This window comes from Amblyomma maculatum, chromosome 10, assembly GCF_055883805.1.
Source record: "Amblyomma maculatum isolate TAMU_Amacu chromosome 10, ASM5588380v1, whole genome shotgun sequence".
In the NCBI taxonomy this organism is placed as follows: Eukaryota; Metazoa; Arthropoda; class Arachnida; order Ixodida; family Ixodidae; genus Amblyomma; species Amblyomma maculatum.
Window position 1 is genome coordinate 98,348,917 of NC_139353.1, and position 17,346 is coordinate 98,366,262.

At 47.6% G+C, this 17,346-nt stretch overlaps 1 pseudogene; it reads left to right on the forward strand.

The window, feature by feature from the left end:
• Positions 1–17,346, forward strand: part of LOC146177089 (uncharacterized) — a 61,859-nt pseudogene that overhangs the window by 26,723 nt on the left and 17,790 nt on the right.

Genomic DNA, 17,346 nt, shown 5'->3' on the forward strand with positions numbered 1-17,346 from the left:
TTCATAGTGCTTCTAACATGCTATTGAGGTTAGTGGTTGCCTGGCCGTCAAACCAAAGCTAAGCTTACTACTAAGGTAGTAAACGAGGTTGTTGCTGTTACTACTTTAGGTAAGCTACCATTCTTACTACCCTATGGTAGTAAATGTTAAAAAAGGTAGTTGCTGTTGCTACCTGTCCACAGGTAGTAAATGTTACTACCTTTGCAGTTACTACGTACAGTCACTACCTAGGTAGTCATATATGTGACGGTTGTTGCTACCCCAAAATGTAGTAACCTCAACTACCTTTTTTTTTAGAGTGTGTTTCTTGAAGGAATACGTGTGAAAAATTTAAAAAGTCTTTATTTGTGCATACATGTCTTGCTCGAAACCTTTGCCTCAATCTATCGAAAAGGTGAAACAGCTGACAAGCTGCCCTCAAATTTCGCATTATGAAGTAACGTAATTGTCGGCATTTTTTTTATCAGGGAATAGAACGTCTTTATGGCAAAGACAGTCTTGTGAGTGTCTTTGTAGCCGAATGCTTCCTTCGATAATGTTAGGCACTCTTCCGTGACATCCGGTATATAATCAGCCAGATCTACATCGGCCCGCTTTACAAACACCAGCTTTGGAGTTCTTGGATATCGCGGAATTGTTAAAAAGCCACTAATTTGCCTTTTTTAAGGACGCGACATGACGCCATTAAAGGTTCTCATCAAAAGCTCCCCTTATGAATCTCCTTTTGCGTAAACTCATTCCTCACCGAAATGAACTATTAGTGCATCTTTAATCTCACAGAAACGATTAGCACAAAAAAAAATAAACAGTAACTGATAGAGATATAAGGCCTGTTTCGTTGCGGAAGCAACAATACGCTAGGTCTCAGTGATTTTGCGGATTCCCGGAGAGCCCCAACTGCACCTGAGCGAGGAGCGAGTGACCTTACATGGCGCATATCTAGAGAGGAGCGCGGGGCCGTCGCCATCTCCTCCGCTGAGCGAATAACTCCGCGGTGGCGTCGCCGCTGCGCCAGCTGTGCAATCTCAAAGAGCAGTGGCGCCACACGGCGCACAGCTGTGGCGGTGGGGCCACCGGCGGCGCCTCCACTACGCGGGTGAATCAGAGGTGCCACCTCCGCTGCGATTGCCTCCCCGCTCATGCCAAGCGATGTCATTATTCTTCGAAAAAAAAAATTGAGTACTATCGTGTCTCTCGTTTCGCTTTCTATGATGTCGTGTCTCAAGCGGAACATTACGTCTTGTGTGCACAGGCCGGGCCGGAACCCAGCCATTCCTTGCGGCCACAGGTCGTTAGGCTCCATGAAACGCGTTACTCGTGTTTGGACTACACGCTTCATCAATTTCCCTTTACATGATGTTAGAGAGATTGGTTGTAAGTTCTCTAGTTTCGGGGGTTTGCATGGCTTCAGTATCAAAATTACGTTTGCCGTCTTCCACTGTTGTGGGAGGCGGCCTGTCCCATACGACGCACATGTATTTCGTGAGCGTGCGGATGGAGTTATTGTCCAAATTTCGGAGAACCTTGTTTGTGATTCCGTCTGGGCCGGGAGCCGATTTAATTTTTAGGCCTAACAATTCTGCGCAAACCTCCGCCTCCGGGACCGGGTCAGTGTGGAGGGTGAGGCCCAACGTGGACGCAAGTTCCGCCAACTTACGTCCGCGCGACTCCTCCTTGCGATACCCCCACAGCTGACTGGGAGCGTTAAAGTCGCCCACGATCAGGAGGGGATCGCGACCCGCTACTCTTAGCGCGCGGCTGAAGAGGTCCGCGAATGTCACTCGCTTGAGTTTGGGAGGGCAGTACACGTTGAGTACATGTAATGGCGGGTCCCTGCGGCGGAGTGGTAGAATTGTCACCATTACATAGGAATAACCTAGTTGGAGATCGAGATCCACCAAGTTGGCTGTGCATGCTTTGTGTACGAGAAGACAAGACGCGGGATCCTGTTGGAACGTCGTGTAATTTGAAAGTGTGGCGCCTAGGCCTGGCTCCTGGAGGGCAACCACGGCTGGTACACACTCGAATGTTTCAAGGTAGAGGCGGAAATTGGCCCGCTTAGTGCGGTCCTTAAAGCCTCTACAGTTCCATTGTGTTATTAATGTTGAGATGGCCGAATTGGAGGTAGAAGAGCGCCTTTGACTAAGGTGTCTCGCCATGATTTAACATTTTTGGAGGGGAGGAGGAGGGAGTGGCTGCCCCAGAGCCAGCTACCTGCGGCACCAAGTGGGTTGCGGCAGGAGCGGGGCAGCTGTCCTCATTGTCCGAATTAATGATCCGACGGTTGAATTTTGCAGGACGGGATACGTCCCTAATGGGCCCCGACCGACGGATGAGGCGGGGGTTGTCCGAGATGTGTTTTGAGACGACCGCCGGTATGGCAGTTATGACCTTGGTGAAGATCTGGTCCATAGCGGCTTCTATCATAGATTGCATTTTTGAGGATAAGCGTTCCTCCATCGCGGAGATCGCTGTCACGAGGGCTGGCGAGAGCTCCGCGTCGCTCTCCATCGCGTCCGAGTTCTGCGAGCTCGGAGCGGCGGACGCCAATTTTGATTCTAAATTTTGAATTTTGTTCAGTAAAATTTCATTCTGTGCCCGGAGCACGTCAATCTGTTTTTTGTATTCCGCATCGAGCGCGGAGACGGTGAGTGGGGAAGAGGGGGGCTGGGGAGAAGAGGAGGCGATCCCCGCCCAGCTGCTCACCTGTTTGCAATGTTGGGGCGCAGATGCCCGGGCGCCGGCAGCGCCACCCGTCTTAAGAGCCGGGAAGTGGTGCTTGTCCATGCCGCTGGGCGGTGGCGGTGGAGGCGCCTTCTTCTTCCCAGGCGGCGTTTTGATGTCGGTGGCAGGATCAGTAGGCGGCGTTCCGCCATTGCCACCTGGAGCTTGTTGCCTTGGCTGCCGCCGTTTTGCTGGGGGCTCACGGCGTTTGGCCTTGGGGCCTGGTGCCTTGAGCTGGCGGAATTTTCCCGTGCAGTCACGTGAGTTGGTAGGGTGGGCTTGCCCGTAGACTGCACAGGATGGACTGCATTCATGAGGTGCCTTGACCCCGTCGACGGTCGGCACCGTTTGGCCACACAGGCCGCACTTTTCGTTGTCCGGGCAGGGGCATGTGTCCGCCCGGTGGCCCACAGTACCGCATCGCACGCAGGCCGGGACAGTTCGCTTGTACGCACGTACAAGGGTCACTTCTGAATTATAGTGAATAAATCGCGGCACCACTTTGCCCACAAAAGTGAGCGCCGCGACGTTTGATTTCCCAAGCTTGCGGATATCGGCAAGCTCTCCAGCACGCCACTGGATCTTGTTTTGGAGTGACTCACTGGTCTCGTAGTTTGCTACGGTGATGACGCCGCGACACGCATCACCAGTGAGTTTCAATTGGCCGTACATGGTTAGGAAACTCCGTGACACGGGATACGTGTCCGGACTTAACCTTCACTCGCAACATAAGACACGCAGACTGGCTCAACACCGAGGAAACCCTCAGTAGTGACCACTGCATCCTTAACATTACAATACACACACGCCCGCTCAAACGTCCCACAACACAAGCCCGTATCCCAGATTGGACGAAATTCAGGCAAAATTTTGACTCACTTGATAACACACCCATTTCCGAGCAGGGCTACTCAGCATGGTCCCAACAGCTGCTGACACACCTTCGCTCGCATGAAACACATATCCAGCTCTCAGAGGTGGTTACGGACGTGGATAACCACCTCCTACACCTCTGGGAAGCCCGTCGCAGCCTCGTCCGCCGTTGGCGACGCCAGAAACACAACAGAAAGCTTAAAGCTCGAATTGCCGAGCTCACCCAGAAAGCGGCTGAGTACGCGGCCCATCTCGCCGACTCCAACTGGGTGGATAGATGCAACACGGCCGCGCGACAAATGTCTAGCCGCAACACATGGAGCCTCTTTCGAGCCCTCATCGACCCAACCCAAACACGAACCGAAACACAGAAACATTTGCAGAGAGCCATGCATGCTTTCTCTGGCAACACTACTCAACTGGCACAGAAACTCCGGGACCAGTATCTGTGTGCAGCCCAAGACCCCCGTGGATCATCATACTCTTATGCAGGCAGAGAGAACACAGAGCTGGATCAACTTTTCCAACTCCATGATCTGCGGGCGGCTCTTGCCAAAATGAAACGGGGCACTGCCCCGGGAAGGGATAAGGTCACCGTCAAACTTTTGACGAACCTGCCCGACTCGGCATACCAGTCCCTCCTTGACTACATCAATGCGATTTGGCGCGGGGACATCCCCCTGCCAAGTGACTGGAAAACGGCTCTAGTAACCTTTATTCCTAAATCAGGGAAACCAATTGACACAGATAACCTCCGTCCCATCTCTCTCACCTCCTGTGTGGGCAAACTAATGGAGACGATGGTGCGGGACCGGCTATCTGAATATCTTGAACAAAAACATGTATTCGCAGGCACCATGTTCGGATTCCGCCCACACAGATCCGCTCAAGATGTCCTCCTGCAACTCAATCGGGAAGTCCTTGACCCACTCGAATGCCCCCATAATGACCGGGTAGTACTCGCCTTAGATCTCAAAGGGGCATTTGATAATGTAACACACGAGATTATACTCACCCACCTAAGCCAGACCGACTGTGGTCTCAACACATTCCAATACATCAAGCAATTTCTCACGGATCGTCAGTGCTACATTCGCATCCAAGATAATGAGCATGGTCCTTACCTACTCGGCACGCGGAGAACCCCCCAAGGCGCAGTACTTTCCCCGCTGCTCTTCAATTTGGCTATGATGCACCTGCCTGCCCAGCTCGATGGTGTCACTGGTGTGCAGCACGCCCTGTATGCCGATGACATCACCCTGTGGGCCACGCATGGCAGTATCGGGGACATTGAAACCAGCCTGCAAACAGCGGCGACGATAGTAGACAGCTACGCCCGCCGCTGTGGTCTTCAGTGTTCACCACAAAAATCAGAATTTGTGCACCTCCGCCCTCGCGAAAGTGCACAACTCAAATCACTCTTTCTTTAGACAGTGGTCCCATACACGAAGCTGACGAGATACGGGTACTCGGACTCTACATACACAAACACAGACGGTCAGACACTACATTGGCCAAACTCCGTAAGGTGGGGGACCAGGTGGGCCGCATGGTCCGCCGGGTTTCAAACAAACGCGGGGGGTTGCGAAGTAAGGATGCCTTGCGGCTGGCAAACGCCTTCGTGACTAGTCGGATTCTATATTCGACACCTTATCTCCACCTACGGAAACAAGAGGAGGATGCCCTTGAGGTTATCCTTCGCAAAATTGTCAAGCGTGCCCTGGACCTCCCCATCACTACTTCAAACAGCCGTCTTATGGCCCTTGGGGTGGTGAATACTTTTCGGGAGCTCCGGGAGGCGCACCTTACAAATCAGTACACGCGTTTGTCGCAAACGGAGTCGGGTCGCCGCCTTCTTGCTCGACTCCATATCCAACACACCACACTCATGGAAGACAGGTTTCGCATCCCAGAATTGTGGAGACGCGCCCTCTGCGTGCGACCTCTGCCAGCGAATATGTCACACGAAGATCATAATGGTCGGCGCTTGGCACGAGCGGAAGCCCTAGCCCGACATTATGGCAACAAAACAGGTGTATACTACGTGGACGCCTCCGGCCCTCACCACGGGGGATGGTACACGGCCGCTGTAGTTCACAACAGCAAAACGGTTAACGGTCTCACCTTCAGAGCCCAAAGTACAACACACGCAGAAGAGGTGGCGATTGCTCTCGCGGCCTCTCATTCCGACTCAAAATACATAATTACCGACTCGCGAGGAGCCTGTCGGAACGTCAGACAAGGCTGGACTCCCTTACTAGCCTATAAAATTTACTTCAACTGCATACGGGATACGGACCCCGCACACCGCTACCTTATATGGGCCCCTGCTCATCAGGGTTTGGCAGGAAACGAGGCAGCAGACGCAGCCGCCCGCGCGCTCTCTCACCGGGCTGTTTTCTCCTCCCTACCCGATCAGGAACCCGATTTTAATCCGGCCTACACCATCAAAGATATCACGACGTACTATCAAAATTGTCATCGCCTTTATCCCAGCCCATGCAAAGGTCTCAAAAAGGCGGATGAGCGGCTTCTTCTCCGCCTTTTCACCAATACATTGCTGTGCCCGGCAGCCCTAAAACATTTTGACCCCTCCTTTAGTGGCAGCTGCACACACTATGGAGCGGTGTCTTCTGACATCTATCACATGGTGTGGGCCTGCCCCTCCAACCCGGCTATTCCCCCCATCCCCAACCCAACCCGGGAGAACTGGGAGGCGGTCCTGCTCGGCTGCCACGACTTACAGGCCCAACAAGCCTTAGTCGGACGCGCCCGAGCGGCGGCAACCGCCACTGGGGTCCCCAACTAGGGACCTCCACCTAGTGCCTGTAAGGATCGGTCCCTTATGGGCCGATCCAAACATACCTCCTGGCCCTTGTGTAAATAAATGTTCTTACCACCACCACCGCCTCCGGGATCGGCGCGTCTAGGGCCTCGTTTGAGGGTCCTTCGTAATCCGGCAAGGGGAAGGCTTGTGTGTCGCCTACGTACATGTTAATTAGTTTCGCCATGAGTTCCTCGTCCGTGCCCTCGAATGCGTGTCTGCGACTCTTTCTGGCCTCCAAAAATTGGGGGTCGGAAAGAAGACGTACGACTACGTAAAAAACTTTTTGTCGGGTAGAACGGGAAAGATAAAGTTTCAGGAAATTGAATCCTCCATTATCAAACTAGGAAGCAGGGGTACACCGCAAGGTTCAGTGCTCTCGCCATTTCTCTTTAATGTTGCCACGCGACACCTCCCGTAGAACTGAGAAAGGTGGAAATCGTAAAATTTAGCATGTACGCGGACGCCGTCAACCTGTGGGCCACCCAGGGAGTGATGCAAACATTTAGGAGTGCTTCCAGGTGGCGGCAGACTCCGTGGTTTCCTAGGTGGCCGAAAGGGGCCTCTCGTGCTCTCCCCAAAAATCGGAATTGTTTATCTACAACCTGAAAGCGCTCAGGTGCAAACGCCAGATAATATCAACATAACAGTAGACGGCCAAACAGTGCCGAAAGTAGAACAAATTAGAATCATGGGGCTGTTTCTACGAGCAGATGAGTACAACTATACAACGGTAAAGAAACAACGCGTACGGCACACAAGTAACGGGTCTGTTCAGGATAATCGCACTCAAGGGCCTGGGCCTTAAGGAAGGAAGCCTCCTGAAACTAATGCTGGCTTAGATCACTAGCCGCATATGTTACGCCCCACCATTCCTAAACATCAGATCAGACGAAAAGCAGAGAATAATTAACGTACAATGTCTATGCACGGTAAAGATCCCCAGGCGGTCGAAATTACTCCGTAGCCCTCCACTATGACAGGGCGGCTAGGAAAGGTGCGATGAATGCGGCACGCTTTCCATAGAGAGGGGTGGCCCTCCGAGCAACACAGCCACATGGGCCAAACGGAGGGCTGCAGTCTGGGGCTCCGTCAGCATTCCGTGGAAACGAACGCGTCCAAAGAACGCCGATAGGCCGGAGACACTGCGCATGCGTGGGGTGTATATACGTAACACCGCGCCAGTACCGGCGCAGTCAGCCATGGAGAAATTGAGCCGAGCAAAGACTGATCGCCTTAGCCGAGCAAATCTTCGTAATTCTTTGCTTCCGCAATTCTACTTGGGATGGCCATTGGTCAAACCGCAGCCATGTTGTTTACTATACGTCGAACGAACGTGCGCTTTTAATTCCATAGCTCCACTGGCGATGGCAAACTTTTTGGACCAATTCGGATTTTCTCAACACATAGGCTTCGGTGATGTAGTCGCCGCTACTTCCTTTGCAGAACGGTAGTGCTAGTGCTTCGTCTGTATTAACGCATGACGTGTTTTATTGTATTTTGATACATAAACTAAACAGCTAAACGCACTCAGACCTCAAATTGAAGTGGAAAGCAGACTGCCGCGCTCGAAGGCGAAAGAGCCCACCAACACAGTACTGAAGTTAGCGCGTCCGTCTACTCCGCTGGATGACGCACTATCTCACCCAGTCACGGCATCTGCATTTTCATGGAGACCAAACACAATGCACCAGTGTACTGTGCGACGTCATTTATTGTAAGGAAACCCACGCCGTTCATATTGCCTGGAGACCTCCGCTGTTGTGTCCCGCATAACAATATTCACTTTGTGACGATAAAAGTTCATATTCATATTATGTTCACGCTATAGAGTTTTTGTTGTAAACAAGACGACGTAAAAAGAATCCGTGGAGTACGCTTAGCGCTCAAGCGTATAGGTCAGCTTGATCTGAGGGGCAGAAAGCAGAAAGATTTGGAGTGATGAAAGGCCTCAAGCGTAGGGCGAGAACGGCAGCGGCACGCTTCGCTCTCTATACCTGTTGCTGCTAAGGTCATAAGCACTATATGAAAGTGCCTGCGCAGTTTCACTCGGCGGACGAATGGTAGTTTAAGAAGCCGGCGATGTAGAGCACAGTAGGTGGCTTTTCAACACATGCGGCGCCCGGCCCAGTGGTATCCCCAAAACAAAACATCACTTCCTCAGTTTCAAGCACGCAGTTCTGCTCTCGAATATTTTGCAGCTGTCCTAATAAAACCGAGTCTATTTTCTTCCCAAATTATTCGATGCTTCACGGCTATGCAGTATGTGCACGCACCTCTTAATTTTTTTCTCATTAGACTACCCAGCTTATAGAAAATTAGAATGATCGACGGGCACTTGCGAATAATGTTCAACTCAGCAAAGTGGTGCAATAAACTGTCCTTACACTGCACTGATTCACCCTTGTGGTGAAGTGCACTTTACACTTTTGTTACCTTTCGTCGACTGTCCTGTTGAACTCGGTCGAGTATCTCAAAGCCTCTACACACAGGTTATGTAAATATAGCATACTTTGAGAGTATAATAATTATCATGCTTAAAAAGATATCCAGTTATTGCTTAGTTGTTCAATGCAGAAGCCAGGAAAGCTAGCAGTCGACTACTTCATGGGCTGGAATCGCGTTCAGGGCGGTGAGCTATTTATACCTTGTGCTCATTATTCACCCTTCACGCAGAGAGTGACGCCCCACTATGACGACCACATTGCGGTATCAGTGTCTCCGGCTTTTTAGCAGGAATTCCCCACCGCCACCTTTCGTGCAGCGCACTGTGGTATACGTCGCGCATATGGATGCATTGCAAATTACGAGCGCTGCGACGGAGAACAACAACGAGAGAGTAATGACAAGGACAAGTGCTCGTTGTAGTTCTCCGTCGCAGCGCTCGTAATTTGCAATCATGTACCAACTAGCTCAACTTTCCGTATTACTGCATATGGATGCCAAACAAGATCTCGCTTCGGCGCAAGCCGTGTAAGCGTAAGTGGGTCCCTCAAGAAAGCTGCTTTAATCTTTAAGAGATGCTGATCACGCTGAAAATATAATAGACATAGCACCATCGCTGAACGAATTAGGTAATGAAGCCTTATGTGCTTACAGTTGACAGCGTATGAGAACTAGCACCTCGACGTAGAAAAAACATGGGTGAAATGTAACCCTGCTAAACCTAGTAGGCAAAAGAAAAGCGTAGTTTTACTTTGCTCTGCTTTTGATTATAGGCTTACAGGTTTAGAAATGGGTACAGATTGCTTTAAGTTATTAATTTGACATGACTACACGGTCGCGCCCCCCGAGACGACACATTCTGATAGTCTGTTTCATTGTTTTATTGTTCATGGGAATAAAGACGATGGGTACACAGCTGTGCGGCAGGCTATTGGACGAATTCCGCAACTGCAGTTTTTCCTGGGGGAGATAAGCGTATGCGGTTTTAGATAAAAACATTGCGATCAATTGAAACCTTTCCTCGCGTTGAGTAAACTGAAGGAGCTAATTGGATCAGCCCCTCCTCTGGTGTTAGCTCAATCGACATAAACTAGTTATTTCATTGCCACCTAGGCGAGTATTTCAAATTTGCGTCGATTTCAGAAGTGCAGTGTTGTCAATGACCTACATTGGCTGCCAAAGCTTATTGTTCCGCTGTTTCCACATATCAGATGATGACAGAAATAGAGAAAACGACTTTTGAAACCGAAGCAAACACGCAATATGGGCGTTAACAGGTAAAAACGGTTAAAAGGCAGTAGGGGAACAGCAGTGAAATGATATAGGGTAACAGGTAGCCAATCGAAATAGACAGACTCAGGTTCCACCTGTCAAGACAAATTAAGTAGAGTCTCAATATACAGATAACAGAGGAGGCAGGTGTCAGATGCATTGAAGAGTGTAAAATATTGGCGGAAGGCTTAGCTTGGTTAAACGTGGAAGATTGCGAAAGCACGGCGCCGCCGCTTGGCTGCAGCAGACCGTTCCCTCTCGCCTTATACACATCATGCAACATACCGTAAGGCTGCGCCCCGATTACTCCGAGGAGCCGAGCCACAGCCCCATTTATCCTCCTGGCGTGATGTCACAAACAGCGAGCGCCTTCTCTCGGCTACGACACAGCGCTGTGTATGGACTCGCCGCCACCATCCAATGGCGCGAGCTGGCGTGACGTCACACGGTAACGTGAAAGGTCATGTATGGAAGCGCCACGACACTCCAAAGGCTCGAAATGCTAGCAGTATTGCTTTCGTAAATAAAAGCCTGGCTAGGTGTACAGGTTACGTCTGATTATAATTTTGTATATTTCTTTTGCATACCACCTGCCTATCCTGGGCAGGTTTCAGTCGTGCATTACGTGTGGTGGCCACCAACTATGACAACAGCAACGTTTCGGGCTGAAACGAAAGATTAGTAGTGCCGGAAAAGCAAACATAGAACTGAATCTCACGGATACCCAGTACTTTGGAAGCTATAGTTGAGAGTGGTTGCCACAGAGAAGAACCCGCGGAGTCTTTAGAGAGAAGGAATGATTTTTCGCAACGCGTTCCTGAACTGGACTTGTTTACGGCCTTGGTGGGGTTATTCTAGTTTCCCGCCTTTTCTGGCGGATGCATCAACCATTTATACCCTAAAAGACCAGAGACTGAAAAACAGTTTGATTTTTATTGAAATTATTGAATTGATTGGATTGAATGGAGAATGAATTTATCTTCGACCACTTGACAAGGTTAGCTGATGAAAACGCGGAAATCAGGTAATTTTATGTTCACACTTGCAGGAAATCAGGGAGAAGTTAGAAGGTGGCTGTCGCAAGAAAAAGTCAGGAGGTTGATTCTGCAGACAGAGGGAATTCGGAGGTTGGTGGTTTAATGTGCACCTGTAGGTAAATACTACCTGGAAAGCTTGGCTGGTAGTACCTATTCTTTAATCAGGATTATCCTATAAATGGCTAATGGCTCTTATCCATCCTACAATAGCTTTCGTTGATTATGGCTCCAAGCGATTTATTTTTAGGGAAAGAACTTATTTTTCGAAGAAGTTGCATTAAGTGGTCCTACGTTCACTAAATAACCCAACCTTATACCATTCGCCTCTGACAAGAGTACGATTCTCACGTTCTGTAGCGGAGCACCTGACCAGCATCCGGAGTTTGGACATTACACACCTCCTTACCGACTCGGGCACAGCGGACAGCCTCATTCCACTGCTTCCACAGCTGAAATTTAAGGTGAATAAATTCCGCTTCATTTAATAATTGTCGCGCTGCTAGTGATACCTAGTTAGGCACATTTCTGCCATCAACAAACGCAAAGTTACACAGACCATGTAACCTGCCCCAAACAAGATGTAGATCCTAATTAAAGGTCAATATCGATTGACAAAAGGCAAATTTGATGAGCTTATAAGAAAGCAATGAGGAATCCGAGAACATGAAAACTTTATTGAGAAAGTTATACAAACCAGCTATACGTATCGTGAGACACGATACAGCCTATAGCATCAGCGAGTTTATAACTACGGATGAACCTTTGAATGGTGCGCTCATGGTCTTGTACGTAGACACCTGCTGTTCATGGCTGAGCACATTGTTACAAACACTCGGAACTACAGATGATTAACTGTAAAGATTTTAGGGCGTTGCAGGTACCTGTACGCAACGAAGTAAGTGTATTTCATAAAACTGGCAGCTTTGGCAGCACGTGCTGCCTTGGGGTCATGTCCAAACGGTTGATTCGCTTCCTGAAACACTTTAAACAAACAAAATAACACCGAATAAAATAAAATAAAATAACGTGTAAAAAATGAGTACTGAGCAGTTGTAAGATTAACACGAAAGACGGATGCAAACACAGGTAGTAAGATGAGGTTTATTGACATGAACTGGCTCATACAGCCACAGCTTCACTAGAAAAGGAACAAGATCAACAACAAACAACATTTATGCAACAGAGGCAGGATCACCGCATTGCTCCATCCTATTCCGTCAACTTATTAACATGTTGACGGATGAGTATTAACATCAACTTTTTTTGCTCATGCGCAGGGATGGCGTGTTGACAAACGCTTCAGAAAATTTCTAAATGGCCTGAGCTTGTGCTTTCGCCTTTTTCGTGGTGTCACGGCATTTGCTCATAACAGCCGTGTTCTGAAATATAGGTGGGCAGCTCTTACGAACGGTGCAGCGTTTCTTTATTTAAGCACAGTTGACATATCATTCAGGCATCTTCTGTGTGACTACAGCCTTCGGTTAGCACAGTTCTGTATTGTTGTTTGGACATGGAAAGATATTTTAATGCAGTTTATGAATCGCGGACACTGTTTGGTGATGCAGCCGGCCTCTCTAATAATTTCAGAATTAACCTTGTTGCCCACCTGATGGGTACCTTTGGTGCCGAAAAGAAAATATCGGTTCTTTCCTTCTTTCCAATGTTTTTTTATGTTTCATAGCCCATACTGTAGATATTTTATCATAAGCACCTTCCATTGACACCAGGTTTCTTTAGATGGCTTCCAGATTTTTTTACTGATATTTCTTTTATAGCAATTAAATGATATGCTGGTAATGGTACGTCTTGAATACGATGCAGTTGGATCTGAAAAGTACCTCCCTCTCGGCGAGTGAATGATTTTTCAAGACACTCATGAGACAAATGTTTACTGTAATTCTGCTAACCAGTTTCCACTGCAGAAATTGCACAAAATAATAACGCAGGCAGCCCAACGCAAATGACTGTCAAAAAGGAGTTCGTTGTCACATATCTACATACTGTATCGCACAGCGTAAAAAGGTTTGGTTAACAAGCAAGATTGTGCGCTTTCTCGGCACTAAAGGAATCTCACCAGCTAAGCAAAAGAGTTTATTCAGGAAGGATTAAAGAGACCGACCGCGTCACCATACGTCGTCCGCGTCTTGAAAGTTGTGCCAAAGATATCTAGTCTATTCACCGGTCACGGGGAATCGGTATCGGCTGAACAAGAAGGAAAATAAACAACACAAGGTTGCAGAAACAAGAATAAATCTGAGATATGCCAACCGCCTGGGTGAACTAGGAAAAGGCTGCAGCTAGAGTTAAAACGGCGTCAGTCTTTGAAAGAGCAGCTGTTCTGTGAAGCGAAAGACAAAACCGAAATAGAGACTGCGGACTCTCAACAAATATAAATATTCACTAATACATGCGTCAGCACGCCGTTCGCTCACCTGAGCGAAAAAGGGTTCTTGATTTTAAGCACCAATGAATATGCTAGAGATTGGAGTTAAGGATCTTGAGCAACTATATAATTGTTGTTGCGTTTCTTTATTTTCTCAATTAGAATCGGTGACTGCATAATTAGGCGCAACTCAATGCTCTAATAAGCGCCAATGTTTGCTCCCGTCCTTAAGGATAGTGTTACTGCTCAACTCTGTTGTTCTGAATCACGAACCAAAGACGTAGTCACTACGTATTAACGTTCTTAAAACACATTAGTGTTGCGTCAAAAAATAATGCCTTTTATACATGTGTAACCTTCAGGGATTCCGTCATTTTAGAGTGTCCGGCTTGGTTCATAATTAACAAAAAAAAAATGAAAGCAGTCGATTTGTTGAAACGATCCTTTGTCGCTGAGTGACAAACCAGGACAAGGAAAAGGAGAATGACACTACACTTGTGACTGCTGAAAATACGCGTTCACGGGCTCAATCTTCAATTTTAATGCCACACTAATAGGGTTTTTATTATTATTTTCCAGGAGTACTCAAGCTCCGTTGTCGCTAAGAGCAACACATATAGAAGTGGTTTATTCATAAATAAGGCCGGAGTAGTCAACCTCCAGCCTACTTCTCGGACTTGAGGGAAAAAGAAAATATAGGAAATGCGGGTGTGCTAATGAGAGTGTGGCCATGTCAAGAAACAGACGTGTAAGAAGAACAGTTCGGTGGATACATACAAAAGCAGAGAGGGGTGCTCATTATTTTCGCGGAATCAGTATCATACGTGTAAAAAATGCACAGAGAGATGTATCAAGATGAACGTATACATCTGTGCAGTTAGCAGAATACGAAAGCTGTTTTCCATATAGCATTACAAGATACGTTGATGGCATCAAAGTAAATCTGGCAATATATATCAGAAAATTGGAAACACTCCCATTGACGCGCATTCTGTTTTTGAAGGACAGCCGCAGGAGATCCGGTCTGAGCTAATGGCGATGAATAGTGAAATGTTCAAGCCTATAATAACGTCCGTAAATCATGTGCAAGATTTTAGGTCGCTTAAACACTGACGACAAAGAACCCAGTGGTCGGCCATGTAAAAGAAATTGCAATTGGGTTTCGTGTTTTGCTGCAGTTTTCCTAAGTCGGTGCGATGCCTTGTGTACGTATGTTACCACGTATGTTAATGCGGCAGGAGATACGTAAGCCAGACCGAAAGATCTATAAATATAAGATTGGGTGAACATTAAAATTACTGCAGCAGAAATACCGACCCAAGCAACCTCTCCAAAAACGTTAATAGCTCTAAAAAATGTATCCCAAGGCTCGAAGAAACTCCTATAATCGGACACTTCACAGACCGACGCGAAAGAATAATCTTTGAAGCATATGAAAGGCACGGGCCGGTTCCTCGGAATTCGTAAGGGATCCGTCGATAACGCTGATGCAGAGAGAAATCCAGTTGTTAACAGGCCGCGTGATGGAAAGCGGTGCTTCATGGGTTATGGTTTGATTAATTGAACTTATAAACTTGTATCTGACATGTGTTTGTACATGTTTTCTTTGTATGTGCGTATATAAGGGGAGAAATACATGCAATAAACAGTTCAAAGTTCGCGCACGTACTAGTCTTGTATTGTTTTAATTAATCGTCTTGAGTTAAAGCTTAGCTCGCCTACATGATGATTTAAGAACACCCCTCCTATATATACGTTCTTGGGACGCTCATCCATGAGGACAGCTAGGTTATTGTTGAACTGCCATTGTTGATGACTACTTGAGCCCTTCTATTATCTCTTCCTTACTAGGGCAAGTGGTCATTAGACGATGTGCCGGGCTTCACGTGCCTTTCGTCTCTACAGTATGGCAACGAAGATACATTCTATGACGAAGGCGGCTGGGAAGACGCAGTAACGCTGATCGCCTACAGCAGCGGCACATCGGGTCTACCAAAGAACATCGAGATTCCGCAAAGAACTATCCCCTATTGTCTTGCTGCTGCCGAGTAAGAGCGCGATTCATATCTCCGTCGTGCTAAAGTTAGAATGAATCGAAACACTTGTTTTCAAAATCGCTTTTACTGCGATCTCTAATAAATACTGCGTTTACCTCTGTCTGTGTAAAATTAATTTATTTCTTATAGATGCTCTGGCGTAATTGTACAGTATCTCCGTGGCTCCAGAGGATCCAGATGAGCTGCAGTTTAGCAAAATACATTGTTGTAAACAAACTCTAAACTATGATCTTAACGACATGAAACGTCACATCGGCCACATGGAAAGCTACAGTGGACATCTTTGTATAAATTTTAATTACAAATGTGTTATTAAGGAGCGTGCGATCGCAAAGCACTCTTGCTCGCTTGTGCCTTCTCCTCCAAAGAACGCCACAATGAATTACTGCACATGCTACGTACACTAAGATTGATTTGTTTTGATTTGTTTCCTCTTCAGCATTATTGACTTTAGTTAGTGGATATGTTGTGTTTTTATTTATTTAATTGCTCGTATTACGCAGGGCCACCAAGAGATTGACGTCTGATAATGTCTGCGTCATGAACGCGGGAATATGTACCTTCATTGGATTGACGCATTACCTGATGGGACTCTACTGCGGCGCCACCTTCGTGATGACTGAGGACGGGGGCCTCAAAAGTAGCCTTCTGGACACCATCACGAAACACAAGGTGCAAGGTGCTCTGCTATCCAGAGCAGAACTAAACAAAGAGAAATCTTTCAGTCTCCGTAATAATTCGCTTTTCTCACAAAGAGGCTCCGCTTTCTTTCGCCTTTATTGAACCGACACCGAATCGACCTTCGCAGGTGACATGGTACCTGAGCCCGCCGCTTCGAGCTCTGGAATTGGCTAGGCAGGTGCGCGAACGCGGCTGTGGTGCTCCTTTTTCACTGAAGACCCTTGTGGTGGCGGGGACGCCACTGACAACATCCATCGCCCGGGAGATTGTGGCCACACTGCGTCCCCAAGAGCTTCGCAATAGCTATGGAACTACGGAGACTGGTGGTAATGTGGCTGTAACTCCCTTAGGGGAATGCGCCCTTGACAACGTCGGATTTCCGCCCTTCGGAACAAAAATTAAGCTGCGTGTGTTCTTGTGCTCAAAATAAGGAGGAAATCTCCGAGAGTTGGTTATTACAGAAGTACCGCCAAGCCAGAAACACGCACAGAGCCTTCTGTGCAAGCATTTTAGTGCAAGGCACCAAAGGAGAGGAGGGGGCATGCCGGAGAGCCCGCCTCTCCTACTTCAATGCCTGCAGAACTGTGTAATGAGCCACATACATAAGACGACCACATTCTGAATTATGGTAATATATACCCAACTCAGGTAGTGATAGAAAACTAAAAAATATTAGAGCTAATATTTGAACTTTGGCTATTTTAGCATATTTTAATGCGGTAACTTCCAAGGCCCGTTTTCCAGAGAGAAGCACTGCAGGGGAACGTAAGCTTCCTATGGTATGCGAAGGTAAGCATTAGGTGTTAGTCTAACTTCTGTTGATTGCTTTTAGAGCTTTGCTAGAAAAGCTCTAGATGGCTTTGCACTCGCTTTTAGATGGCGTTTTTCAGTCTAAATATTGGATTTTAGATTTGGCCCTTCTAGTCCTTTTTAGCAAGACCACTGGATTTTGTAGCTAAAAGTTTATTCGTATGACTCTAACCTAAATAAGACTGCTAAGATTTGCCAATATCAAATCAAGTGCGTACATTTTGCAACTTAGAACTTTCC